We start from the raw sequence: 13,408 nt of genomic DNA, 5'->3' as shown, positions 1-13,408 counted from the left end.
AAAAAAAAAAAGAACCACTAACCACTCATGACAAGAAAGGTGGAACTACAGCAAGCAACCAATTAGCTTCTCTGTACCCCTGACTGCCCTCGATAATAATGCCACAAAGATGACCTCCTCCTCCTGTTATTCTCTGAGGAGAGAACAGACGATGAACGAATGCCTATTTTTAATATATTTTTAATGTCGATCTTAAATGGCTTTGGTAAGGCATGAAGCCCTGTGCAAATAAGTGCCCCTTGTAAACGCATCTAACTAGAGACTGTTTGGACGTGGTGGTATTTCAGTGGACCTGCACACACAACTGTAAATCGCTTTTATTGCCTCTGGCATCCTGATTGGCTGTCCTTTTGATTGAACATATTTTTGAAAAATGTGTTGCGTAACCTTGGCCCCGAATGTTTCATGTGATGTTTACCTTATTGGCCGCTACATTGTTTCACCAAATTTTTCTTCTTGTCTTCTCCACTCTTTTTTTCTTTTGGTTTTTTTAGGCTGTCCATTAGGAATTAGGACGGTAATTTCTCTATTAATTCTAAGGTACAGTGATTGCACTTTACTGATCCTCTTGACCACAGTTAATCTTCAGATGTGAAGATGAGTGTTTTGCATTAATCCCATTTCCACTTTAGATGTGTGTTTATGATGTGACATTAATTCCACCGTCCTGGTACTAAGGCACATGCAGCACCACTTTATGTTCTGGACCATCAAAACAGAGGAAGCTGCTTTTGACAGTAAGTTTTGTTTCAGTTGAATGAAAACATAGAAGCTACTTCAAGTGCCATGTCTTCCCAGCATTTGTCACTGGAGAGAACGGGGATTAGCCTTGTTGAGTTCCTCTGCGGCTCTCCATATTGGTCAAGTGCTCAGCCATCTGGATTCTTAGCCCTTAGAGAGAAGTGTCACCTGCTGGAGTATGTCTGCTTCTTCAAGTGACCACACACAAACCACCTCAACACTTCTGGCATTTGTTGTTTTCAAATCTCCTAATAACAAAATCGATTAAACACAATACCGCTATCAATTAACTGTAACCAAGAAGACTGAACCAAGACTTATTGATTGACGAGAAATAATGGGAAGGAGCCATTTTGGCTGGGGGGCAAAACAGAACTCTGGAGCACTAATATCCAAAATCAACAGGTGGTCCCCGATTTACGACGGGGTTATGTTCCGTGAAACCCATTGTAAGTCGAAAATATCGTAAGTCGAAAATGCATTTAATACACCTAATACACACCTCTCGTGGCAGACAGGGAGATGCGGACCGTTGCTGTTGCTCAGCGTCGCGAAAGAGCATCGCGCTGCAAATCACTTGCCTGGGAATAAAATCAAAATTGAAAATTCAAAGGATGGTTTCTACTGAATGTCTATCGCCAGCTCAGCATCGTAAAGTCGATAAAATTGTAAGTCGAACCATCGTAAATCAGGGACCACCTTTAGAAGCTCATACAATGCAAAATAGTCATGAAGGTAACACTTTCAGCTCTCCAAACTGCCAAACCGACCGAGGTAGGAGAATAACACACTGAAATAATGAAGGTCATTTGGTATACTACACTACACCACACACACATACATTTTTGGAACCGCTTGTCCCATACGGGGTCGCGGGGAACCGGAGCCTACCCGGCAACACAGGGTGCAAAGCTGGAGGGGGAGGGGACACACCCAGGACGGGACGCCAGTCTGTCGCAAGGCACCCCAAGCGGGACTCGAACCCCAGACCCACTGGAGAGCAGGACCTGATCCAACCCACTGCGCCACTGCACCCCCCTTACACTCTGCACTCCCCTTACACTACACCATTAATAAAATATTTTGTCACATTAATAATATAGTTTGTTATAGTCTGGTAAGCCATGAAAGGGTAGAGTTGTTGAATACGAGCCATTCTTTTGGACCTCAGAGATAAACTCTTTGCTAGTCTTCCCACAGTGACATTTGGACCATTCCGCATGTGGCAACCAGCTGCACTGGACACACCTCCACTCTCAGGGAGAGATCAGCTGAAAGCACAATTAACAAGCTAATGAGCCTGGTAAGCATCCACACGAAGCGCAGTCAGTGAGGCAGCATCCTTTAAAACCTGTGCAAAGAAGGAATGTAAACAAAGCTTTGCAAGATCCGTGTGAACTACAGAAATGCAAGACACTGATTTATTAATACTATATTGCCGAAAATCTGCTATATGTACATGTTTTTTTTCCAGTGTGCATGGAATTCACACTGGAAAAACAATCATGTATAGCAGATATTCATCAATAGGGATGATGTTTGTTCACTTTAGAGGTTTTGTTCTCTCTGCTTTTTTGACAAACATTGTGTGTTAGCCTGGAGTTGTATTGATCAATGATTCAATACTCCATACAGATTTTCCAAAGACAATTTGTTCACTGATGAACTATTTATTGCCATACTGTAGTCCATTCTTCAGTTGCGGTGCCTCCATTCCTGGCAGTAAGAATTACAACTGCAGGTTGTTAGCTAATCATTACTTAGGTATGATGCTGTGACTCCAAGGTGACTCACTCAGATATGATGCTTTGTCACAGCTACCTAAAACATTTGACTGGAATCCTTATTGTGCTCGAGTTTATGCGAACTATTTATTAAATCCATTCATTCTGAAATACTTCTGAAAGAATCAAAATATGTGCTTACTATTCATGTGAATGTATAGTAATGAATAATGAAACCTACATGAGCTTTTCAGAGAAGGTCTGATATGAAAACAACAGAAGGTCTGGAGCGGGGCTATGGGGTTCATGGGCTGGAGCCAAACAGGGGGCAATCAGATTTTGAACTGCCTGCACTGGTCCAGTTGTCCATTTGGAAGAACTATAGACAGGGAAAGTGCTTCAGAATAAACTGTATGGCAATACGCTTTGTTTAACGAGGGCTTTTTTCCCTGTGCAAATCGGAGTGCACGGAGCAGTGGGCCAAGTGTTTTGCCCCAACACAGGGGAAGCAGGATTCAATGACCGCTGCATCGATGTGCTTAGCAGTTGAGCCAAGGAATGTATCCAGAGTGGGGTCATTAACCAACGGGGGCCTCATCATGAGAGATAACACTGCTCACAGTAAGAAGAATGAGATTTCCAGCGTGAGACTTCACAGAGGCCGCGAGAAGTGTGCGGCTCTTGTACTGAGAATACCGCACAGTCAAAAAGAAAAGAATTAGTGGAAACATCAAAAATACTGTGCAAAACAGTAAAGGCTTATTTTGCACGTAGCAATGTGCAGTGAATGGCCCATTCTGTTGTCCGTTGCCAACAACCACTTGTCCCGAAGAACCAGAGCCTTCCCGGCAAGGCTGAAGGAGGACACCCCGGATGGGATGCCAGTCCAACGCAAGGCACCACGCAGCAGTCGAACCCACCAAACAGTGAAGCACTGAACAAGGTGAATGGTGAATACCTTCACAACATTCTGCAGTGAGAGTACTACAGGTGGAAGTGGGATTCAAATCCATAATCAGTGGGTCCAAAGAGAGCAGCTCTAACACTATGCTACTATCTGAGAAGCCGGAAGGTGAATAATAAGTTCAACAGGAACTTTTCTATTAGCACATTTGCAGGACTTTAAATTTCTGACCAGCATTGATCCTATAAGCATCTCAACAAAACTTGGTTCTTTGGTCCTGAGGTTAGTATAGGTAGGGCTTTAGGGATCAGTTTTCTGTCCAAGCTGTTTGCAGAAGAGGTAGAGCCCAAGATATTTATTGTTGCTTATGTAAATCTATTAAACACACACAGTGTGAAACCACTTGTCCCAAGTGGGGTTGTGGCAAACCAGAGAGTAACCTGGTAACACAGGGTGCAAGGGACACACCCAGGACAGGATGCCAGCCCATTGCAAGGCACCCCAAGCGGGACTTGAACACCAGACCCACTGGAAAGCAGGCACAAGCCAAACCCACTGCACCACCATGCTACCCCCATCATTGAACACCTTAATTATAAAAAAATTAAAGACAAAAAATTTGGGTGTCCTCACTAAATAAAAGCTAAGTAATTCTAGAAATATTGAGTCGTTTCCTTTGAAAATTTCTTTAAGTTGTAGATTGTGTTCTCTGAATCATTACCATTTCATTAGGGCTGCATTACAAACTCCTAAAAATACATAGAGATATACATCAAAATGAATTATATTTTTAATGAGATAGGGTATAATTCCTACACTTAAATTTGTGCATAGTATTAATACAATTTCAGCTGGAAAGTTAAATTTGCATAAAATAATGCCTTTGAAATGCTCTTCATTTGTATTCAGGACCTCGATCTGGAAAAAATTACCCGAATAAATCAGAGGGGGATATCATTTCTGTGAGGAACTTGCAGGCGTGAAGGAAATCCTTAAACCTATCTGGGATCCAGGGCATTTTCTCTGGAAGGAGCCGTTTTGAAAATCCTTGACTTACAATTTTCATATGCTTAACAGTGGCACGACACTCTGCACATTAACAGTTGAGCAAATGCTGTTTATTTAAGCTGTTAACTCCTCTGTATTATCATGAAGCAAATACATTCTTCAGAATGGTTTACACAAACAGGTCCTTGTGATTTTGTTATGCGTTCTTTATGAAAAAACTAGAGGGAAAAAAGTACACATATTATACTCTTACCTCCCAAAAGGAAGAGCTTTGCAACGGGCAGTTCTCAATTTAGGATGCATTCATTTTCATGTTAACCTTCACTCTTGTTTGTGCTTTTGCACTTATTTCTTTCGCTCACACATGTATTGTTTAATATTTACACACCATGCTTCTGATTCACGATCGGAATTTATGTCACTTAGAATCCTCAGCCCAACTGGACCCGAGTTCTCAATTTCAGTGGCATGACCATAACAGAGCGTTATGGAATTATGAAGGAAAATAAATTATTATTTTAAATTTGGCTGATTAATAGACCAGCAATAGTACAGACATTACAAACAACAACAACAATAAGAATAATAATAAAAATAATAATATGTATTCATTCCACACTTTCTCCAATTGTGTTCAAAGCAACACAGGATGGCAGAAAGTGGAACATTGTGGATGATGAAGCAACATGTGTAATGAACTCAATGTCCAGAGCAATGCTTCATTCAAACTGGAAATTTACTACTACTAATACTACTATTATTATTATTATTATTATTATTATTATTTAAAAAACAATAATAATTGCACAGAACTGAGTGTCAGATATGAAACATCTGGAAGACAGCTGGGGGATAACATAATGGTTAGAGCTGTTACTTTTGGGCCCACAGATCACAGGTTCCAGTTTCATCTCTGGCTATAGTACCCTTGAGCAAGGTACTTACCCTGAATTGCTCCGGTAAAGTTAACCGGCTGTACAAACAGGTAAGCAATTGCAGGTAGACTAACATCGCAACTAAAAGCATCAGCTAAAGGAGTGAATGTAAGTCACCTTTATTTTTTCCTTGTTTTCTGCTGACTTGAGGGCTCAGCTCAAATACACATTTACCCTTCCTCTTGCAGAAAGCGGTACGGAGAAAAACCACACAAGAAGAAATATAATGAAACCCTCTGCTACAGCCTTTACACATTCCATGCACACACAGCCACTGTTTTTTTTTCTTATTTGACAGAGGTGTTATTCCTTAAGCTGGTGTAAAACCAAGAAGGATGGGCCCCCGGGTAACCACTTGAGGACTGGAATCAGTGCAAAGATCGAGCCTAATTCCACAAAGGCAGATGTGTTCGTTTTTTCCTGCTTGCAAGCAGCTCCAGCGAACGGCAAACATCCTGCGAGTTAAAACATCACGCTGCAGGTTCTGGCTCACTACGCTATAACTCTATTAGTTGCACAGATGGATCTGCAATCTACATTGATCCCCTCCTTAGCAGCATTTATCAGTTATTTGCCGGGGAACAATTTCTGAGTATTTAAGGCTCTTGGAAACCATACTTCTGTCCCGTGTTCACTTGTAAAAAAATGCCCCAAAGCTTCTTTAACGCTGTATATAATATGAGTTCAGATGCAAAGAAGTTTCCAGAATGGTGTTGATGCATCTGGACAAAGGCTACGGGTCCAAACCCTGGCGGTCTGATGCTTTAGCCTCAAAAGTTTGTTTCAGGAAAATGTCGGGCTAAATGAGTGTGAGCAATGCAACTTGAGATAGCAGACGGATAATGGTGTCTGTTAAGCAAATGAGGATTCACTAATTAAGTTTAATAAGCCATCAAGGAGACCTGCGCTGGCGGCAGACGGAGGTCACCGCGATCCAGTGAATCTCCACACAGGGGCCTGCCGTATCTGATCCGTGGCCCAGCTCTGACATTAGATAGAATTAGTAAAACGGTGGATGTTTCAGTCGGGCACTGGGAAAAGTTAAGAACATGATATCTCAACCAAGCCCTGGGGGAATTTAATAAACTGCTTTGAGAAAGAGGTACTGTAACAGCTATAATATCTAACTCTCAATATTCTCTGGACCTCAGAAATCTCGGCTCTGTTATTGCAAGTTCAGCACCCATGTTTTCTTGAGAGATAATGTTCTTTTTTTCATTATGGGGTCAGTTGTAGGATATTGTTTTGATATTTCAGCCAGTTTTGTCTCGATGTAATTTAATACTTTGTAACCCCCACCTCTGACAAACAAATGCAATTTTAGCTGTAATATGTAATGTTTTCTTGAATATGAATTGAATTTATTCTATAAAAAGGTAAAGTGCAAAAAGAAATATTTAATAACATTTTACCCACAGCCCCTAAATAGCTACTGAACTATCTTGTCATTAAGATATTATTACTATGGCGTGTATGTATATATCCATATTTACATTTATTTATTTAGCTGACACTTTTCTCCAAAGCGACTTACAATGTTAGGGTTACAAGCATTTCCCATTTATACAGCTCAGTATTTTTTTTACTGGAGCAATTTCAGGGGAAGTACCTTGCTCAAGGGTACTACAGCCAGAAGTGGGGATTGAACCGGCAACCTTTGGATACATGTATGGAGGGAGAGGGATAGAGAGGGATACAGAGAGATACCGCGTATAGTTCGTCTGTCTCTTAGTTCTCAGAGCACGACAATGTGATTTCATTATGTTAAATGGTTTAACATTATGTTTAATTTCAAACGGTCAAACTGGATCCAATAAATGTAGCTGCAATCACATATGATACCGCTGTAAAGAGTTTTATTTTGAAACCACAGCATGGAAGAAAAAAAAGAAATGTTACAAGATGATAATTCCTTTTGCAAATAATGGCAGCGATTATCCTGTTTAATCAAACACTTTACACTCTGTGATAATTGATTCATTTATTCAAATCAGCTGTTACCCTTTCAACCGTGAAATTACAAGACAGCGAAGGAGCCAGGCCTTTGATACATTCAGTCAATTTGCTTATTTATGGCGCCGCTATAAACAATCCGACTCACTTCGTTTGGACTCAGTAATAAAACACAACTCTGTTCATGAGTTGTTAAAATTTGGTAAATGAAATTACATTGTACGCCCAGAAACAGCAGCATTCTTCAAGCATTTAAGAATGCAAACTGGTCATGTAAAAGTAACGATGGAGTGAAATGATCTTTGTAACTTGCCAGTGTTGGAAACACTGTAATTAGGCCTTTCACATTTAAGCACGTAGTTTACTTACTGAGAGCATTTGTCCTATTTGTTAGGGGCAGTTAGACAGGAAAGGAATGTTGGTTCTTTAACCAAAATTTTGAAACAGTCAAAACTGTATCACCCTTGCAATCAAGGAACACCAGCAGATTGATTGCATATCAACTGAAGTATCTTGTATTATAAGAATACTTTGAAATATGAATAAATGTAAACAATGTGTTTTCGCATCAAGGTGGACCTGTGTTTTTGAGCTAGTAAAAGAAATTAAACCTATAACCCGTAGAATCTGTGGTTTAAAATCTATACACATGTATTTCATCTTGGAAACATTTTGAAAGACCTGGGGAGCATTTAAAGGTAGGAATCATCTAGTGTTACTTTAATGCAACTTTAAGGAGGCAATTCGAACTGGGAGCTGGAAGACGAAGCGACATACATGAGTGTTAGAGTTAGGAGAATCCTGGAAGGGAAGTTTTCTTGCTCGGTAGATCCTGGGAAGGAGGGTGATGTATTTGACGGATCCTTGGAGACATTGTGGTGTGATTGGTGTATTCGAGGTGGGTAGGTGATTTGATCAGCATGACTGGTAGATTTTGGGAAGGACGGAGGCATGATTGATGGATCGCAGAAGGATGGATGGAAAAAATTAAAGAAGAACCACCATAGAAAAAGACAGTAACATATATTTTGTCAGTGACTGACTTGCAACGACTTTATCATATAGCACAACTTTGAATTATTTGTCAACTGAAGTCTACACCTGGCAGATCCTTTCATCCACACCAACTTAAGCTACCAACACATATTTGCTCATTTATGGAGGTGGGTAGTTTTTACACAATCAACTTAGGGTAAGTGTCTTGCTCAATGGTATTACAGCTGGAGATGGGATTCAAACCTATGACCTTCGGATCTAAAGGAAGCAGCTCTAACCGCCACACTACCAGCCACCCGTTTCATCTGTTCCTGAACAGGTTATTTTTATGTTTACATGCATTCAGCTGCATTAATTTAACTGCGTATATGAAACATTTCTCTGTCAGAAATTGTGCTGTAAAATTACTGCCGCAGTTTAGATGTCATGTAACAGATTTGATATAAATGCTCTATCAAACTTCTGCTCTTAGTCTTATAAATTGCTGCTGTTCCAGTTGTTTCTGGGCAGCCATCTGTCACTTGTTGAAGTATGTTTTTTGAAGTGTGAAGCGCATGAAACACCATCATAACCTGAAGCGTGAATAATAAAGGTGTTTATGTGGTTGTGAGGGAGTTTTACTACCTTTCACTTTCTCTTCTTTCATTTCTTATCATCTTTTTTTCAACAAATTTCAACAAAAGGGGCTTCAGATCTTTGCCATGCAAAAGGAAAGGCTGAAGTGCAAATGCAAAAACTTTGCTCTGTGTCAACATGGGAACTTTCCTCTTTCTTGAACCGGAGGGAAGATAACAGGTGTATGTGAAATGAAAATATGCTTAGCAACATGGAATACAACGTTGTCCTCAAGGACACGTGCTTCTTACATGTTGTTCCAGAACCCGGAACAGTTCATAATGGGATCTGAGCACAGCATACTGTATCCCATAACAAGGGACTACAAGGTCTATTGAATACTTTTGAACAGGATAAAAATTGGTTCGGTCACAATACCCCCAAATGAAGAAGAAAAATACCTTGAGCAGCTAAAGGTGAAATAACACTATAATGCAAATGTACTGTATGTGCCTGCAGCAAAATCCTTTCATTCACACTGTCTATATTTCTTCTGGGTGGCCACTGAGATAGGGCTGAGATATTTTCAAGCAGATATTTCCATGTCTCCTTCGTTTTTTTTTTTTTACAGATATGCTGTGAATTTGCTGATTGTAGATGTTTTGGATTTCCAAACACTCCCAGAAATTTGGATAAAAATCAACTGCCGCAGCATGTTAAACATCCTTTGGGAGACTGCGGTAAAGCACTCAACGACAGTTCTGCAGAGTATGTCCTTCACAGAGAAAGTTGTTTTTCCAATGGTTACAAAGATTTTTTTCGGCTGTATTCCTTATATGTTAAAGGTAATCAAAAGTTCATGTCAAGTGTTAGGGAAGTGGGAGCGTACATTTTGCAAAAGCTTCTTACTGAGTCAGAGAACATTATAAGTATCTACTAGTGTATTAAAGTGCTGTGTGGTTATTAGTCATTGTTATACAAGCAGAATTGCAAAGAGATGTCTGCTCCAGGCTATTTTACATATAGTCATGGGCACGGGAAGGAAAAAAAAAAAACTGGAAAATAATCACTGGAAAACCAAAAAGTATGAGAATAAAAAGGGAAGCAAAAAGATTCCCTTAAAGGTCCACTTATTTTAACATAATTAATGATGTTTCAGGAGAAATAACGATGATCATTTTAAACTGTGCTTCTGATCCTGGTTGTGGTAATATACAACTTGATGAATTCCTTTTCCTCAGTAATACCGTGTCGGATTAAAAATGCAGTACAACTGCGGTGAATTCAAGTTATTAGATACACATTAACTATACAGTATGGTGTACTTTCGATGGATTGCACAAATCTCTATGGAAATCAAGGTAATAACTAAGACCAGCTGTAGAAATCTATATTCATGATTTTTAAATTGAACCAAACTCTTTGGATTCACTACTGCCTCAAAGCCTATCAGTGTATTTTTCACATGGAATTCTGCCAGGGTTGTCTAGCATATCTCACATAATACAACAATAATATTTTCTGCCTACAAAATATCTGCACATAGAAGATACTATTCCTGATTTTGCTTTTGGAAAATTACTTCAGTGACTTGTATGAACATGTAATTGTCTAAGAATTTGTTATTTTGTTTCCCCAGAATTCAAACCCCTTCATGCAATCGAAACCGACGCTTTAACTTATACCACACTTTACAAAATATTTAAACATTTATTTATTGTAACCATCTCATTCATCATACCTCTACCTGTGCAGTGGAAAACAACATTTTGACAGTATTAGCCAATGTGTTAAAGATATGATTCTGGTTAACAGATCATCTATGCTAGCCCATAATAAACTTAAATGATTATGACTGATATACGAATCACCTCGTAAGTCAAATAGGTGGTATAGGTGATCAGAGGCCTCAACTTGTGGAATATTAGCTGAAAACATAAAGAATCCATTAGTGTACAAGGGAAGGATCAATTTCGGTCATTTTACAAATGTAAAAAGTTGTAAAAAAAATGTGAAAAGAAAAAATCATATCTTCCTAATGCAAGATAGAATATATCAGTATCAGGTATACTTCTTCAAAGTGACTTGGAATTACACATACAGTCTGAAACCACTTGTCCCAAGGGAGGTCGCGGCAAACTGGAACCTAACCCGGCAACACAGGGCGAAAGGCTGGAGGGAGAGGGTACGCACGTCCATCACAAGACACCCCAAGCAGGACTCGACCCGCCAGACCCCCAACCTGGCCGAACCCACTGCACCACTTGTACATAGATTACATTTATTCATTTAGTTGACACTTTTCTCCAAAGCAACTTACAATGTCAATCTACCTATAATTATTCATCCATTTGTAGAGCTGGGTAATTTTTAGTGGAGCAATTTAGGATAAGTACCTTGCTCAATGATACTACAGTCATAGGTGAGATTCAAATCTGCCACCTTCAGGGCCAAAGGTAGTAGCTCTAACCACTGCTACCACTAATGTTAACTTCACAGTTATTTAGCCAGTTAAACGGCAGAGAGAGTGTGTTCCACTGATGTATGGATGAGTGACCCATTGTAAGAAGTCTATCTAGCAGTGTAAGTCACCACGGTGAATAAGGTGTGTGGGCTCATAACACTACATAGAGTTCATTGGAAGTCGCTTTGGAAAAAAGCATCTGCTAAGTAAATGAATGTAAATGTAGAATATTCTTACTCTATTAGTTCACAGAAGAATCTTGTGCAAGGTTACTACAGCAGTGGTGGGATTCAATTCAGAACCTTCAGACTGCAAGGCAACCAGCCTACTCCTCTCACCCACCTTCTGTACTTTTACATAAATAAATGAAGTTGGGTTGTGCAGAATGATAAAGAATACATTATTTACATTATTTTTTTTTCTTTGATCAAAACCCCACTGATTTCCACACTCACATTTTCACTCTCAGTCAAATCAACTCAAAGGAAAAATAGAAAGTGCCGCTCATTGTTTTGTTTTCAAACACAAAGTTACGACATTCAGCCTGAGAAGTTACTCAGCATGCCTTGTTGTTCCGCTTGCGCAAAGGATGACCTTTACACCAGATGGTAATTTTAATTAGAGACAATTAGCTTGCTGTTTTCTCAAGCTAATTTATGTGTATGCTTTTCTTCAGCAATGCCTGTCTTCTTCCAGCTAGACCTTTATTTTGATCTATTGTCAGTGGCTGTAAAACCAAAAGCATTTTAGAGCATTTCTTCTGAAGGGTGGAATCATTAATACATTATTTGTGCAGCAACTTAATCTTATTACTACTTAAAACAGGTGTAACTGAAACAAATTATACTTCATGTACAGTAGGTGAAATGGGTTTGAGCATTAAATAAACTGTATGTAGTGATTTGCTAAAATAAAATTAGGTTTTGCAAGATTACTAATAACATCATTATATGATCTGGGCAATAAATGATTACACAATCTTGGAGCCTAAATATGTTTTGGATATTTGTTTTGAATACACAGAAGAGGTTGAAGTTACTTCAACCTGAGATCCGTATGTTTCCAGTAGGAATCCCAGTATAATTTGCTGCAAAAATAAAACAACACAGAAGACCTCCTTCAGCTAAAATCACACACGGCAGGAAAAGGAGGATGTTTTAACATTTTAAAATCTCACCTTTAATGCATTGTTATGTATTTTTTCAAAATTAATTGACTTTCCAAATAGTTCCATTATCCCAGACAATTCCAGTAACTATAACAATGATGTTAATCAAGGACTTTTCTTCTTATGAAAATATGTTCTGACATATCCACGACAAGTTTTTCAATAAACTATTTTGCATCTCAAAAAATGTTTTCAACATTTTACAAACTGGAGAGAGTAAGGTAGCCCATTTTTCAATAAACGCAAGGAAAAACAGAGTAACATAAGATAAACTGCACTGACCATGTTAAGCCTTGTTTAAAACATATTAATAAGAAGATAAAGGAAATAGGAAAGAAAAACCCATTCTTCATTTGTCTTGGTTCTTTGCTCCATTGTTCTATTTCTCATGAGAAAGAAACAACAGTTAAGAGAGGAAAAAAAAAAAAAAAAAACAGCTCTCTTGCACACTCTTGGCTTTGACTACAGTCCTGACCAATTCCCATCATATCAGCATATGGCCTCCCTTGTTTAGGCCAATTCACAGTATGCCCTAAAGTGTCACAATTTCTGTATAAGGCATGATGGGTAGAAAGGGCACATTTCTTCTGCCCAGTACTGGGCTTTTGATTGAAATCCTCAAGTTCTTTGCTCATCAGAATTCTTAATTTTCCAACCAAAAAACAAAGGAGAAAAATAAACCTCTTGGTATCAACGTTCCAGTGACTGCCCAAACCTCATGGGCTTTCCAGATGGAAAAAGAGTGCCAGTAGTAACAGCTGACAGAGCACAACTATAGAGCTATTAATACATCAATATACAGCTATTGCTATCATCAACAGTAAGCAAATTGTTGCCCGGGTGCAGGTATGCTGATCTAGTCCACCATGGAGTACTGATATCACAGTCGGTCTTGTCAAGTCTTGCCAAGTATGCATTTCAAAAGACCTTGCAATAATCAGAGAAAAATTTTGAGTTCTC

The sequence above is a fragment of the Scleropages formosus genome, chromosome 1, assembly GCF_900964775.1.
Source record: "Scleropages formosus chromosome 1, fSclFor1.1, whole genome shotgun sequence".
Classification (NCBI taxonomy): domain Eukaryota; kingdom Metazoa; phylum Chordata; class Actinopteri; order Osteoglossiformes; family Osteoglossidae; genus Scleropages; species Scleropages formosus.
This window is presented reverse-complemented; position numbering follows the sequence as displayed.